A 6783-nucleotide genomic window follows, 5' to 3' on the forward strand; every position below is an offset into this window, starting at 1 on the left:
ATTTACATTTATATACTGTCTATGTTCAATACGCTACTCAATCTACATCATACTCTTTTCATATCGCAAATAGCCACATGATATGAATTATGCAAGTCCTCTGTTAGTATGCTCTCACTTTCGCGGTACTTATAAGCATTATTACTTTTATATCATCGCGTCTGAAGTCTTCTCTTTATTATTAGGAATCAAAGGAAACGACCATATCATAATCTACCCCTTTGTCAAATACCAGTCAAAATATTACACATTCTATCTCTTTTGCAAACTTATGGTTGTGAATTCTCAACACAGTTAGTGGCGATATAATTAGATGATCCTGTATATAGTATCAATTGGCATCGACAATACCTAACGAAATTTTGGTATCTGCACTGACTGTAGATTTTGTATATCAATTATGAACAGAGTTGCGTGGAACATGAAAGTATAGTGGTCGACTTTTCCATGATTGTCAGATTATTTTGCTGCCTTCCCCAGATTTTATATCTGTAGTTGTCATGTGAACAGCGGGAGCAAGCTATTTTCTTGCGCGTGGCTGCACCTGCACAGGGCAGGAAAGCCAGCCTGCAAAATGGCTAAAATTATTCAGAACTACGAAATGGAAATGACAAGAACCAACAGTAGTATCTTTTTTTGGTTTTTCGTTTTCATACACTTTTGGCATACATTGATATTGTCTCTTAACAGGTGCACTACTTTGGCCAAGTTTCTAATGGACGAGGACTGCAAAGGACTTCAAAAGTTTCATACACTTTTGAAGAAGTCTGTGATAGAGTTGGAGACATTAGATTCTAAAGCGGTTGATGAGTGCAAGAAGCTGGCTAGAAGATACTCGATGCATTTATTCGATATCTACCAAAACAGAAAAGATCCTTTTTTCCGTCCAGCTACAACTGTCAGTCATGGAGATTAAACTTCAAAGTGATAGACTGCTATATAAGTGTAAGTAGCCTTCGCTTTAATGACTAGACTAGGAATCCCAATCTTGCATCTCCTTGTAACCTCCTCTAATTTTGTACACATATGAAATGGAAAACTGGTTAATATACTGGATGGTTAACTGGATGTGTATTGAGCCTCATATGTGTATTGACTCACTAGGCATCCCAATCTTGCATTTAAACGACATGACAACCCCGAAACATCGGTTCAATCAGAGAAGTTCATCGCCCCAATTGAAAGCTGGGCTTTGTTAAAACTCTTATATTTAGCCTTTTCCCGTCCTACCAGATTTGCCCTTACCGATCAAAAGTGTACCGGGAATTTTTTATCTTTTACCTACCTCACTATAATTAGTGAGATAGAATTTTTCTTACAGCTCCTACAGAAAGAAACATGTCTAAAAAGCCCTTGCATGACATTTTTAGGCCCATTTTACCACTCGGAAGCGATTAGGGGTGTGCAACGAACGGACGGTTGCGGATTAGGTGTCAACCGCAACCAATCCGTCAAAGTTGCGGTTTTGAAAATTCAAATCGTGTCTGGTCCAATCAACCGCGGTTTTTTCATCCGCGGATCAGCGGATGATACGGACCGGGTGCGGATTAACCGCGAATTTAGTCAGGAAAAAAAGAAAAAATTTCTAAGTTCAGAAACTACAATTTTAACACAAAAGATAACAGTTACACATAAGATAACAGTTACACAAAAGAGTATTGAGTTTCTTGCAACAACGGAAGGTAAACTATCAAATGCAACAACAAGTCTGGTGCCAAGCCAATGGAACTTTTGCCTCCAAAAAAGAGTCATTGGATTTGAGTACTAGTCCATTCAATCCATAATAGATATATCTGAAATTTCCTTCAAGATTTCTTCCGCATCTGTAAAATGAGGAGGAGTTGCCAGGTGATCAAAAAAAAAAGAGAAAAAAAATGAAAGATGACGATTTTGCTTAAACACAGTTGGACTTTCAATTCATTGCAACAGATAAATCACAACAAAGCCAAATAAGATGAGCAAAAGAGGAGCAAGTGGGAAAAGAAAGAAAGATATTAGTTCCTGATGTTTGAACTGAACAAATTGATGGAGGTGGCATATAAACAGTAAAAAAGAGAGCAAGGTTTGATAATTACCTAAGTCAATTATTTCAATCCCTTCTAGCATCTCCTCGAAATTGATTTGTTTTTCTTTCAACCAATCTTAAGTACAGATCAGTGCTTGCACTGTTTTTGGCAGCATGGAACTTCGATATTCACTAAGAACACGACCACCCGTGGAGAAATCTGATTCAGAAGTTACTGTTGATACTTGCATAGCCATCACGTCTCGAGCTATCCTGGACAATATCTTATACTTGGAAGAGTTAACCTTCCACCAATTCAAAATATCGAATTGTGCATCAAAATCCTCTCTGTTATCTAACAAATACATATCCAGGTCTGTTTTGCCCTCTATTATCTCTTGATGTTTTTCAGACTCAACAAATATGTTGATAGGATTCCGAGGTTCTTGTGAAAGAGAAGTATCAGATTGTATTTCAGCTGTAGATCTTGAAACCGTATCATCCCCTTTATATAATAGTGCATACTTATCAAACATATTTGTTAAAACAAGTTTGATTGACTTCATCATATCATGAACCTCTTGGTCAACTGTAACATGATTGTCTTTCAGCAACTCTCAAAGCAAATCTAAGATAGGCTTCCTTGCGTCAGAACCATCCAGTCAGCCATGTCAGCCAATAGTATATTGCCATGTTTAACCCATTCTTGCAATATGTCATTAATAGAAATTACTTCATCGAGGAATAAATTAGATGCAACATAGGTTGATCCAGAAAATTTCAATGTAGCCTCATAGAATCTTTTTAACAATCTAACAAATGCACGAGCTGTTTCCCAATCAGAAGCAATAGGCAATACCTTAGGAATTGCTGGTGTTGCTGGTTTACCTCTGGTTGGTGCTCGAGAGGGATTAAGAAATTTATCCGCGTATCCTGATTCTTCAAACTGGTAAAAGGCCTCCTCATATTTTTCAGCAGCAGACAACATATGGTAAGTCGAATTCCATCTAGTCTCACAATCCAAGCTAAGAAATTTGGTGATGTCAATCTTCCGTTGTTCACAACATTTTTTAAACTTTTTCAATCTTTCTCCTGATCCTCTAATAAACTTAACTGCCTCTCGTATCCTATAAATAGATTAATTATTCAAATACATACCATCTTTAATGACTAAGGCAAGGATATGTGCTGCACATCTAAGATGCATGTTCTCTCCTCCGAAAATTGCTGCCTTCCAACCCACAACTCTCTTGGACAAATAAGCAACTATTTCATTGTTAGAATTAACATTATCAACAGTCATAGTGAATACCCTTTCAATCCCCCACTATAAAAGACAATATGCAACTGTTTTACCCAATTCTAGGCCAGTATGATCCGTAATTGGACATAAATTCAATATCTTCTTCTGTAACACCCAATTCTCATCAATATAATGCCCTGTAAACACCATGTAACTCATGTTTGTAAATGAACTCCACGTATCAGTGGTGAGACTGAACCGTCTACCATAATTCTTAAATTCAACCTTCAATCTGTGGTATTCACTCATATACATCTTCATGCAGTCTCTAGCTTCAGTATAACGATAAGGAACTTCAAACCTAGGTTCTAGTTGATAAAAAATTGTTGAAAGCCTTCTCGTTGTACACGAATAAAAGGTAATTCGCATTTGATGATCATTCTGGTAAAGGATTTTCTGCATGCATCTTGGTCAAACGAGTGAGTCATAACAGAATGAGTCTCACCATCATCACTTACTTGAAAGGTCAATTGTTGTTGTCCAGGTGGAGGGAATTGAGGACACTTTATTTTCTTTATATGGTTGTTCATGTTTGTTGTTCCATAAGTGTTAGAACCCCCTGAAGCGTCTTTACCCCATGAGAACCTCTGCTTACAATGCTTGCACTCAACTTTAGGTGGCTTAAGATCAAGACGCTTCATAAAATGTTGCCAGCAATCTGATTGCTTCTTAACAGAAGCTTTAGGAGGCTTTGAAACTTCAACCTGAGATAGTGTAGCTGTAGTTGTAGCTATGCTCTCGACGGTTTCCGGGGTAGCTGTACCAATACTCTCATCAGGAATGTTAATAGGAATAGAAGAGCTTGAAGCCATCTGCAAAAAAAGATTGAACACATTAGGTAAATGAACACTGCAAGGACAATAATGGTGGAAATGGTTTTCACATAAACTGAAATTTTCGGCTTTTAGCATGTTTGGAGATTAATTCACATACTCAGAATTTCCAATCACAAAAAAACACACCAAACCCAATTTCAAATCCACTTTAATCAAGCAGCTAAATGTCCCAAAAACCCAATTTGAGTGAAGTTATCAAAACTACCAAAATTTAAGGCATAAAAAATAGAACCCATGTCATGGATTACTCATATACTCCCTCCGTCCCACTATTAAATGAACTATTTATTTTTAGATTTTGTCCCACCATTAAGTGACCTATATCACTAAACAAGAGATATTTCTAAAATTATCCTTTTAATTGATTATAAGAAATATAAGAAATATGCATAATTTGATAGGCATGTTTATATTCGTTATATAGGTGTTTTAAAATGCTTTTCAATGGTATGAAGTTTGCGAACATCCGTGGTGTAATTTGAGAGATAAATCATTTCAAAATTTCACTAGTTATTATCTATAAGGGTATAATTGTAAAAATGCTTAAATATACTCTTTTTCCTTGCTTGCCTTAAAAATTGTGCAAACTTAAACTAGGTCACTTAATAGTGGGACGGAGGGAGTAACATACAATCAAATCATGGAAGCAGCAATCCAGTGACTCAAGAACATGAAAATCAAAAAAGAACAATAACTAAAAGATATAAGAGTTATAGAATCACTAGGATGATAATAAATATACCTGATTCAGTACTCTAGGGTTATGATGAATCAGAAACCTCTAATCAAAACACCAAATTCAACTTACTAAGGTCACAGTATACTAAACTAAAACCTATTATTCAGCACAAATTTCTTATAAAACCTAAAACCTATTATTCAGCACAAATTTCTTATAAAATTGTAGTCTCCTTTCACAAATCAAACTAAACCCGGTTTAATTTCATGTGTTTCAGACTTAAAGATGAAAAACCCGGAATTTTTTTCTACAATTGAATCCAAAATTAAAGATAAATAAACTTACTGGTTGCATGTGCTTTAACTTCTTCTTCAACACGATCCAATAATTTTTAGTGATGAATCTAATAGGGTAAAGAACTCCTCAGAGTAGAGAAACTGTTTTAGGTTTCACAAAGAACCTCTCATAGGCAGAGAAGAAGGTTGAGCCGAGCGTGAAGTAAAACTGTTTTAGGTTTCACAAAGATGAGGTGTTTATAAATCAAACTCATACTTCCTATATTATACCTAGTATTTCTATCAAATTCCTTTCTTGCCCTGCGGTGCGGGTGAATCCGAGGGTTCACAAAACCAACTGCAACCAAACCGCTAAACCTTGCGGTTTTGAAAACTCAACCGTGTCCGGCCCGTTGACTCTTGCGGATTGGTTTTCACTCGCAATTTTGCGGACGGTTACGGGTGAAATTCGCGGTTTCGGTTTTTCTGCACAGCCCTAGAAGCGATAAAGAAAATGGCGGCCGCTGGTGCTGGTGATGATCAGTGCAGATACAGAACAAACTATCGCAAGAATGTCAGTGGTGACACAAAAAACTATTGCAAGAATGTCAGTGGTGATAATGAACAACAATTTTGTCAAAAACATTACAATCTTCACATCAATTTCTTAATAAACAATCCTTCGATTATAAAGAAGCGTCATCATCATCTCCTTGAGTCTGAAACTTCAGATCTAACCAATATTAAGGAAGAGGAGAAGCAGGAGCAGAGTTTCATCCTACTACCTCCAGATGAACACCGTTGTTGTACGAATGATGCAAGAATTTCAGAATGATAAAGAGTTTTGGTGCTGACGATACTGCAACTAGTAGATATTGTGAAAAGCATTTCAAATCAGAGAAAAATAAGCAGCAGCAGCGTAAGAAGAAGATAAATAGAGATGATGAATTTGATGATTGTAACAGTGATTCAAAATGCTTGAAACACCGGAGAATGCAGCAGCTAACGGAGGAAGATGACAGCACAGGCGGAATTCAATCACCTACTAATCATACCAGCTGTGCGTAACATTTCTGATTTCCCCTCAGTTTTTAATAATTGAGAAATTTCCTACAATAGTCATATGTTAAACCCCCTTGTGAATTTGCCATCCAAAACAATGTCTAACTAATTGGGTATTTTATATCCAGCTGATGGAATTGTAGGCGATGCTTCTACCAAAATTGGGGCAAAGAGGAAAGAAATCGAAACTACGTCTGGAGAACTAAAATCATTGACAGGAATTAGGGAACCTGCAATTGAAATGGAGAGTTTGGAGCATTACAAGACTAACTTCTTTGAATTGTATGTGGAGCTTGAGAAGAAAATGGAGCTACAGAAGAAGGAATTTGAGATTGAGAAGATGAAAGTAGAGCTTGAGAAGATGAAAATGGAGCTTGAGAAGAAGAACACTAAACTCCAGAGTAAATATGTGGAAATAAAATGTAGAAAAAGTGTTGCTAAAGATGAGGATGCAACTAAATATTGGAAGAACAAGTGTTCCGATTTGGAGAGTCTAGTGCGGAGGATGGAAATAGAAAATTCAAGATTGAGATGTGAAGCATCTCGTCTTTCTAATTTGGAGGGCCTAGTCCTGAGGAATGGAAATGGAAGTTCAATATTAGGATGTGAAGAGTTGTGCAATC

Source organism: Papaver somniferum, unplaced genomic scaffold (genome assembly GCF_003573695.1).
Source record: "Papaver somniferum cultivar HN1 unplaced genomic scaffold, ASM357369v1 unplaced-scaffold_117, whole genome shotgun sequence".
NCBI classification, from domain to species: Eukaryota; Viridiplantae; Streptophyta; class Magnoliopsida; order Ranunculales; family Papaveraceae; genus Papaver; species Papaver somniferum.